The following is a 9,894-nucleotide window of genomic DNA, read 5'->3' as shown; positions in this document are numbered from 1 at the left end:
CCAGGCCCCACGGCAGTTAGGGACAGTGCAAGCAGGAGCTCCCAGTCCAGCATTCTCCCCAGGCCTGCTCAACTGCCCCTTCCTCTGGGCCAGGGGAGATGTGAGGGCTGTGGAAGCCTTCCCCCACCCCCTGCTGCAGGGCCCTGCCACAGAGAGCCTGCTTGGCACAGCAGAGGCACACCTGAGCTCAACAAGCTTGGAGAAAGGCACCTTCACAGAGAGCTGTTTGGGGCATACTTTACTGTCAGTTCCTCTGCCCGGGAACAAGTCAAACTCAGCACTGAATTTCTAATGAGAAAAATACAGCAAGGAGTGAGAGCTGCTTCTAGCTCTCCGGGAAGTCCGGAAGGGTTTGGCCGGGCTTTGCATACTCAGAATCACTGACTGAATTTCCCACGGTCTCCCTCCCGGCCCCAGAGGCCACACCATCCTGTTCCTCAGCCCAGGGCTGAAAATGTTCCCTCAGCCTGAGCCGCCTCACCTTTCTCACCTGCGGGGGGAATTCCCACTCATCTGTCAGCTCTGCTCCCTATTCCAGGAAGCCTTCTTCAGCTCCCATAGCTGGAATGTATTGTGCCTTCCCTTCCCCCGCCATAGAGCAAGCAGTGGGAGGAAATGACTGTGAGATCTTGGGCAGGTCACTTAGCCTCTCTGAGCCTGCTTCCTTATCTGTAAAATGAGGCTAATCATACCCAGTTCCCAGGGTTGCTGGGGCTTAAACGGAAGTTTCTATCCAGTGCCATGCCTGAGTGTAGACATTTGGGCTACAGCAGAAAATCAGATGAAGTTCACATTCTAGGTGGAGAGAAAGACAATGAACAGATGAACAAAGGCACGAGGAGTAATCAAACAGGGTAAGGGCACAGAAAGGCCCTCATGGGAATGGTGCCAACTCTTTTAGACATGGTAGGCATTGAATAAATGCTGAACGATTAAAGGAGTGAATGGATGCTAGCTCACACCTCCCCCACTGTTCATAACCAGTTACTATGGCTGTTGCCCATTTCTTCTTCTTCTCAGAGGAACTTGCTAAACCCCAGGGCCAGTCTGAGCAGAGGAGCTGGCTGGAGCTTCTGGAGCAGGGGCGGGCCTCAGCTCCCTTCCACGCTGCCTTCTTCCATCTCCGTGCTAAGAAGCACAGTCTCCACTTGCAGGGGAGCTCGTGTTTTTCCCCGTGGGAGCTGAGGACCAGGGAGGCCTGGCCGGGTGGAGGAGGCCACTCGGGGCCCTTGGGGAGACTCGCTGCAGCCACTGTGCCGTGTGGTGGGTGCTGCACCCCGGGCTTTGCTGTTTCCCTCGCTGGGCCGCCAGGTGGGCCTTAGCACCGACTGGGTGCTGAGAAGTTGGCTGAGAAGAGAGAAGAGTGAAGGAAGCGCCTGGGACCATGGACCATTCAAGCTGGCAGGGCCTTTGGCAGCCACTCCTCTCAGCCCTGTCATTTCCAGATGGGGGCATGGGGGCTCAGGGAGGGGAAGAGAGGCCTGAGGTCACGAGGGAGCCAGGGGCCAAGAGGGGAGGAAGCGGGGCCTCCCTGAGTTCCAAAGGTTAGGTTTCGGCGGCGGACTTGGCCCAGTGGTTAGGGCGTCCGCCTACCACACGAGAGGTCCGCGGTTCAAACCCCAGGCCTCCTTGACCCGTGTGGAGCTGGCCCATGTGCAGTGCTGATGCACGCCAAGGAGTGCCCTGCCACACGGGTGTCCCCCGCATAGGGGAGCCCCACGTGCAAGGAGTGCGCCCCGTAAGGAGAGCCGCCCAGTGTGAAAGAAAGTGCAGCCTGCCCAGGAATGGTGCCGCACACACGGAGAGCTGACACAACAAGATGACACAGATTCCCATGCCGCTGACAACAACAGAAGCGGACAAAGAATAAGATGCAGCAAATAGACACAGAGAACAGACAACCGGGGTGGGGGGGAGGGGAGAGAAATAAATACTGTCAATCATGGGAGATGTGGCCTAAATTGAATCTTAAAAGTCATGTAAGGGAGTGGATGTAGCTCGAGCAGTTGGTCAGCTGCCTCCCAATGGGAGGTCCCAGGCTCAGTCCCCAGTGCCTCCTAAAGAACACAAGCAAATACAATGAACTGACACAACAAGCAGACACAATGAGTAGGAAGGAGATGTGGCTCAAGTGCTGGGGCACCTGCCTCCCACACAGGAGGCCCTGGATTCAGTGTCCAGTGCCTCTAGAAAAGAAGATGTGCAGACGAGCAGATACAATGACCAGGTACAACAAATAACACAACAAGCAGACACAATGAGCAGACAACTAGCAGAAACAACAAACAGACAAATAAGGGAGCAATCTGGGGGGAGTGGGTAAAAGTCATGTAAGGAATCACCCCGTCCAGTAAGTTCGTTCTAGGAAGGGAGAAAGGTAATACAATGAATAGGCATGTGTTTTATTTTTTAAACGAGGATCCCAGGTTGTGGACTGGGTAATCCAGGCAACACATTCCCATCTTCGGCCCACAGTGGGGGCCCACAGCTCGTCTCTGGGGTATGGGCAGGCACGACGGGACAGGAAAAATCTATGGTTCATTTAAACATGTGTCCTTTGGAATAGATACCTTTATGGGCCTGTTCCCCACCTGAACCACAGAGGGAGATCAGGACGGGGTGGATGGGGAGTCCCACAACACCAGGAAGACGCCTCAGGAGAGTGTCTGCCCTTCCCCATCCCAGGTCAGGTAAGGAATGGTTGGCCCTTTTTACGGAAGACCCAGGAACCCCTGGGAAACTAATGGCTTGCCCAAGTCTTCCCCACCTCCACACGGTGCAGATGAGCCTAGGAATGAGCCCCAGCAGCACCTCAGCCTTCACAGCAGGGGCTCTCTCTTTTCTTCAGTGTTGCTGCCACACAGAGCTGACACAGGAACGTGTGTGGAATGCTGAAAAAACAAATCTTGTTAAGTATAATGTCAGAAGGAGCACATGGCTGGGCCTGGAAACCGGAGTTCTGGTTCTGACTTGGCCACCGACTAGCCCTGTAGCCGCAGACTGAGAACTTGAACTCGCAACCCAGTTTCCTTATCTGTCAAATCGCGATGACCTTAGCCTCTGCTCTGCTTCCCTCAGGGGAACCCAGCCAGGTGCGTCCTGTAAGGTGGGCACATGTGAGAGGTTCCAGGCAGGGCCTCCTGTTCTCTGGCCTCTGCTTCTCCCAGGCCACCGGCTGTGCATCAAGGAAGACGTATTTTGAAACACACGACCATGAAAACCAAGACGGAATGAATATGTAAATGGAGGGTTGAGCTCTCTGGCAGATGCGTCTGAATTTTGAAGCAGCCTGCCACGTTGGTTATCAGGGCTTCAATCGATTTACCTCTGACTGAACGGATGGATGTCCTTGGGCTGAACCGTGGGTGCGAGTGTGAGCAGAGGACTTCACAGCACAGAGTGGGTTTTCTGCTTCACGAGCACACCAGAGACAGAAGGCAGGGGCAGCCTCTGAAGGATCACGCCAACCCTCCGTCAAGCAGAACTGGTCTGCAGCGGGCACGGCACGTGCGGCGCAGCGCTAGGCGAGTCCCACCGGTTAAGTGCTTGGCTCTTCCTGATTGCTGAGTGTCCTCGCCATTTTACACTCAGAAAGTTCCATGGCCTCTTAAGCTCATGCAGCGAGTACATTCTATTGCTGTGATTTCAACGTCTGCTGGCCCCCAAATCTGCATTTTGCCTTCCTAGCCAGATCGACCTAAAGCTGAGCTCCTGCCTGGGAGGTCCTTTCTTCTCGCCTGGACCAGTGCAGAGTCCCCAGTGGACGGCTGAGGGGCCCCAGCTTGGAGGCTAGAGCAGAGGGATCTGGGCGAATTGCCCTTCCTTCCTCAGTCTTCTCTTCAAGGACTGAGTGGCCAACATGATTTCTAGAAACCATCAGAAAGGTGAAACAGATGGTCCCCTGGGCTTCCTTACCATCAGTTTTGCCCTCTGTCATTCTCCTGTTCGTCAGGCTCCTACTTCAGGAGCTTCTCTGGGCGAGGAGCGCTCAGGCTGACAAGTTGATAAAGGGGAAGGGGCCATGGCTCTGCTACCTCCTTATCCAGGAATAAGGAGCATTTTAACTGCCAGCCAGAGCCAAAGTTTCCAAGTGTCAAGACTGCGAGAGCTGGAAATAGAGCTGGAAAGAGAACAGGACTGAAAATCCAAAGACGTGGTCCCAATTCTCATTTCACCACCAACGTAGCAGAAAGCAGTGCAGTTAGCAGGATCATACCCTCCTGTCCCCCAAAGATACCCACAGTCTAATCCCTGGCTCCAGGTGACTGTACCTGGGATCAAGAGGTTGTGATGGGGCCGGAGACGGTGTTCCTGTAACTGAAGGCTTCCAGACAGATGGACAAGTCCAAGATGGATTGGGAGGCTGAAGGCTGCCAATGCAAAACACCAGAAGTGGGTTGGCTTTTATAATGGGAATGTATTAAGGTAAACGCGTACAGTTTAGAGGCTGTGAAAATGTGCAAATCAAGGAATCATCAGAGCTGCTGTCTCTCTCACCCAAGGCCAGCTGCTGGCGATACTCAACTCCTGCCCTGTGGCAAGGCAAAATAGCAGCTGGTCTCCGCCCTCTCCTCCCGGCTGCTTTCTCCCCAGGCTCAGCTGTGGGCGATCAGGCTCATGGCTCATCACGCCCCTCTCCTCTGGGGTTCTTGCTTCAGCTTTGGGCTGCTCCTCTGAGTCTGGCCTCCAGCCCCTCCTTGGGCCCCTTGGGGTTTCTCTGTGTGTGGCTGCAGGCCTTCCTGGGGTCCTCTCTCACGTGGTAGGGTAAAATGGGGGCTCTTCCTGTCCTCTCTCCTCCATTTATATAGGACTCCAGTAAAGGAGTTGGATCCGGCAATCTAACCCAAAGGTCCCACATAAATAGGTTCACATGCACAGGAATGAATTAGCTTAAGAACATAATTTTCTGGGGTCCACAAAAGACGCCAAGCAGCACAGAAGCAGAGTGAGACCCCAGGGGGGCACCCATAGCACCAGCGAAAGCTGAAGAGGGGCCTTGTGAGCAAGAGGGACCTCAGACCCTGACTGACCCCCTGATGCTCATCTCAGCCATCAGGCAAGAGGAACAGGGACCAGGTGGTCAAGAGCTGTGGCCCCAGCAGTTGGAAGAGCCAGACTGCCCCCCCTACCCAGCCCATTTCACTTGCTCTGTCCCTTGCCTGAACCCTGTAGACTCCAAATTTCCAACCCCTGGTAGAAAGTTGGGAGACATGGGAAGAGAGTGTTAGAAGCAAGGAAAATGGGGTCCCCAAAAGATTATTCAGGCAGCCCCAGAATGCATCTCCATTATTAATAAAGTCCATAAACAGGTCGATGTCCCTCCATTGGGATGACGGTTTCTCTGTTGGGTTACTGTCAGCAAGCCAAACCGGCAGGAACATCAGCCCCCTAAAAGGCATTGAGGACTTCAGTCAAGTTCAAGTCCTGCATTGTCAATACATTATGTGGACCTAGGGTAAGTCAGTGCTACTCCCGGGGCTTTAATTTTCTCCTCCGTATGATGAGGTAGGGTACGCGTTCCTGCTTGATCTGTAACATTCCAGTTTTAAGTCCCAGTCTAAGTGGCTCAATCAAAAAGCAACTTCTTCAAATGGCTGAATCCTCCCATTAAGTCCTTAACAGAATATAAAAAGAAAATTAGCCAGGCGAGCACGGAAATCCTGTTTGGGGGGCAAATTTCCTTTGGGCTATAAATAAGCCGTTCCTAAGAGAAGTGAGCCCCACACACTCATCTGGAAGGGCCACGCTTCCTCACCCTTCACACGGGCACCCGTAATTTTGGCAATAACGGATGTGACATGCCTGGGGGAAGCAATATTCCTGTTGACAGCTGTTGCCAAGGCAACATCAGGCCAGGTTGTAAACAGGTAGAAACAGCTGGTCCTTCTTACTCACCTTGGAAATCACAGGGAAGCTGATTAAATTTTCTTAGAGTCACAAGTGGGAGCCAAGACGTCTTATCCTTCTCTACCAACATCCTAGGCAATTCACAGCTGCAAGCCACCCTGCTAGGTTGGGAATGAGGAGACCTGGCATCTCATTTGGCGCTGCCACTGAATCTGCTGTGTTACATAGGGAGACCGTTTTGTCTCAGTTTCCCCAACTACTGTAATACATGAGGGCTTAGACCAAATCCATGGAAAAGTCCCAAGAGTTTCCTGGCACCTTCTCGGGGCCACCTTGGGTATGAAACTGACTGTGATTTTCTTTTAAAGGGACCACCTTTCTTTTTGGCTTCATAACATTTACAAATATTTAAGCAGCAAAGAATATCCTATACAGGAAAATAAAGTTTACAAAGAAACTGAAAACAGAGGGTGACAAAATGTTAACTCCCCTAAATTAATCTAAGAATAAATGTTATCAGTAAATAAAATATCATCAAAATTACTTTTAAAGAGAGAAAGTGGGCAAATGCCCTGCCGTTGCAGATGTGAATTATACCTGCATGGCCCTGGACCCTTGAGCCCTCACACCTTACTGTCCTCCTTCCCTCTGGGACTGGTGGTCCACAGGATCCCCTGATCCTCTTCAACCACCGCCTAAGGCTGTTTGTGGAAGCGCAAGGGCAAAAGGATCACCTGGGAAAAGCTGGGACTTATCTCTGCTTCCAACAGTTTTTGTCTGTTGCCACTATTTAACTACAGCTTGTTGAGCTGTCTCTGAATCAATTGAGCTGCCATGCAACTTTCATGAGCTTTTTTCTCCTAGGACAGAATGCGGTTTTGATAGAAGGAAGTGGTTCTTTCTAGTTCTTTATTCAGGTCTTTGGCCGGCTTCCTGAAGGAGTCATGCTTCTGCTGTGTGTGGCCGATGCCCTCCTTTACTTTCTTCTATATTACTAAATGGTAAATTTGCTGCAGGATGAATTTTCTGTGAAGTTTCCTTAGATGTTCTCTATGTACCAGAGGCAGTATTTGATGTTTCAGGTGAAGCTGTTTAATCACTTTCAAGATGTTGCTTTCATGTGCGAAGAAGCTTGCTCAGTTAGCAGACTTTTTATTTGAATTATAAGCAATGTGTTCATTTGCTTTTCTACACATAGCTTATGTTCAATTTCTTGTTTGTCTCCTTTGGGTCTTTTTAAGGAAATGTTTAAATTGATGGCATCGATGACTGGATTCAGATCATCTTCTGATTAGTAGCCTTGTTCTCCATTGTCTGAATCATCCTTTTTGTCTAACTTTGTCATCATCCATGTAATCTTCTCTAAGGCAACAGAAAACTTAGCATTAGCATAGTTTTAGACAGAGGTTTTAACTGGCTCTCTTTATCATTTATTGCTATTCCTGTTGTGTGAGTCTTCAAGTACTTCTTTCTATTCTGTCAGCTCCTTCTTTCTATCCCATACTTTCTGGGGCAAGCACTTTTAAGCTTTCCTAAAGATGAGTGATTTTCATCCAAAACATTAGTTTCCTCCGAAGCTGTTCTAGATTATTCGATCTAGATGTTTTATTCATTATTGAAAGTGGTATACCGGAGTCTTCCATTGGCATGCCCAAAGGCTGGTATTCTTTATTGATGCCCTTGGAAGTTCGAACTTGTTTCTTCAGGGTCATTATCTCCTCCTTCCTTGCTTTGTAATCTTCTTTCGCACACCGTACATTTAATCTTTTAAGGTATTTACTCTGGGATTTAGTCCCTGAGCTGCCTATTCCTTAAGTTTGTATCCAGATAGTGATGTGACAGAGACTGCCCTGAGTGCCAGGAGCTAGCAAAAGGAAACCAATGCGAGAGCCCCCTTGCACAGTCCTCGCAAAGCGGCTTTGTCTGGGCTGGTGTTCTCTTTCCGAGGCAGGAGTGTGGAGGCCTCGCTGTCTTTTCTGAACCTGCCTCTTTTCTTGGGCTGGTGCTCACTCACGCCCCTAGGAACTTCCCCACTTCTCGGAATGTGAACGCACCTCTACTCCCTGTGAAGCAGATGTCCCACCCCCTCCTGGGTGCTCCGCTGTACTTCTTAAAGCCAGTCATCCTTTGGCCCAGCTGCTTTCATTCTCTCCCACACTGCTCTAGCTGTGCACAAGCGGATTGTCTGTAAAGCGAGTTCTGGAAGGGCAGGCCTGAGGCGCGTGCGGGTTGCTCGGCTCCCTCCAGCCCACGGCGAGGGCATAGCCAGCCGGGCACTGCGCCGGGGAGGGCAGGTAAGAGCGGCCCGCAAGGGCACCCCGTGCTTCTCCTCTCATTTTTAAGTTGCGCTTTCCTGATTCAGCCCTCGCCCAATTGCTCCAACACTTGTTTCCAAAGTTTTGAGGAAGATGGGCCTGCCAATTGAAGCTGCTAGTTCAAAGGTTCTGTGGGAGAACTGAACCCTGGAGTATCTACTGCTGCCATTTTGGTCAGCCAGAAGTGAGTTGACCCCTTTTCGACACAGAAAAGGCACCTAACTCCTCTGAGGTAAAAATAAATATAACTTTTTTTTTTGAAAGGGTAGGCAGATGACTCTTATTTAAAGCCCAACTATGGAAGAACACTTTAATGACGCCAGGGCGGACATCCAGAGCTCTTTCCTGCGTGCCTTTTCTCTGGGTTTAGAAAGCTTTCCCCCAGGGCCAGGGGCACTGGGCCAGCCCAGCACCCAGGCTTTGCTGGAGGTCACCCAGGTGGAGAGCCGAAGGGGTCCCAGAAACCAGGCCGCAGCCGTGGGAGGAGGGAGCCCCCACAGCCTCCGCCCGACTGCACCCGCCCTTCCACCCCACCCGGGAGGGGCGGCGGGTCTTGCTCCGGGGTGCCGCCAGCCCTTCACAGGGTGACAATGTTGTCGTCGGTTTTATATCGGGCTTCTTAGATTTCATTTGAATAAATGTTTCTTCCACTATAGAAATCGAATCGCTGAGTCAGATCGTCTCTCGGGTCCTTTTCAGTGCTCAGATCCGACCCTCTGTCATCTTGGAGGCTATCATCGGTCCAGGAGGCCGTGCTCTACGTCGCCGTGCTGTTTCTCAGTGTTGGTCGTCAGTCCCTCAGGCCTCCCCTTCCACAGAGAGCGCTGAGACACCAGGGCGGTCTTAGGGCAGTGGGGGATTCTGTGGGCCCACACCCTGAGGAGGCCCTACCCTGGTGAATCTGATGCTACCACGGCCTCAAACCTTTACTGTAACACTTCGTGGAGAGAGAAGGGCAAACGGGAACATTTTGACAACCACAGCTAAACCTAAAGAACAGCCCTTATCCGACTTGTTGTCTTCTTCAAATCGGTCTCCCAAATGGGATGAGAAGTCAAAAGACCAAATATGTGCAAAGGTTGAATTCTAATACTTATGCAAAGGTGTGAAAAATAATTTTCACATGGGAGGTCCTGGGTTAGGTCCTGGTGTCTCCTGAAAACAACAACAAAAAGAAACACAAACAACAAGCAAACAAACGAATAAACCAGCTCAGGGGAGCTGATGTGGTTCAGTGGTTGAGCGCTGGCTTTCCACATACGAGGTCTGAGGTTCGATGCCTGGACTTTACCTCAAAAAAAAAAAAAAGAGAGAAATCATTTGGGGGGGGGTGTGCATGTAGTTCAAGCGGTTGAGCGCTGGCCTCCCATATGTGAGGGCAGGGGTTCAATCCCCAGCCCCGGGACCTCAAAAAAAAAAAAAGATGAAGCCCCAGGCTTCCAGGGGTGGCGGAAGCTGCTCTGTATAAGACAAAGGGGACAGTCTGCTGCTTTTGTCTGCAAAAAGGGAGGGGAGAGAGGATCCAGCTGAAGAGAGAGAGCCAGGAGGAGTGGAAGGAGGGAGACAGAAACGGGGAAGGAGGGTGAGGATCCCGGGCACTGGGCCGTGCCAATGGTTCCCAGTGAAAGTTGTTTGTGCTGCTAGATTGACCTCAGGGATGTCTCCTCGCCAGGACTGAGGATGTAGGAGAAAGGGCTAAGACTTAAGTGTGGGTCAAAGTCCTGAGGGAACG

Source organism: Dasypus novemcinctus, chromosome 25, assembly GCF_030445035.2.
Source record: "Dasypus novemcinctus isolate mDasNov1 chromosome 25, mDasNov1.1.hap2, whole genome shotgun sequence".
NCBI classification, from domain to species: Eukaryota; Metazoa; Chordata; class Mammalia; order Cingulata; family Dasypodidae; genus Dasypus; species Dasypus novemcinctus.
This window is presented reverse-complemented; position numbering follows the sequence as displayed.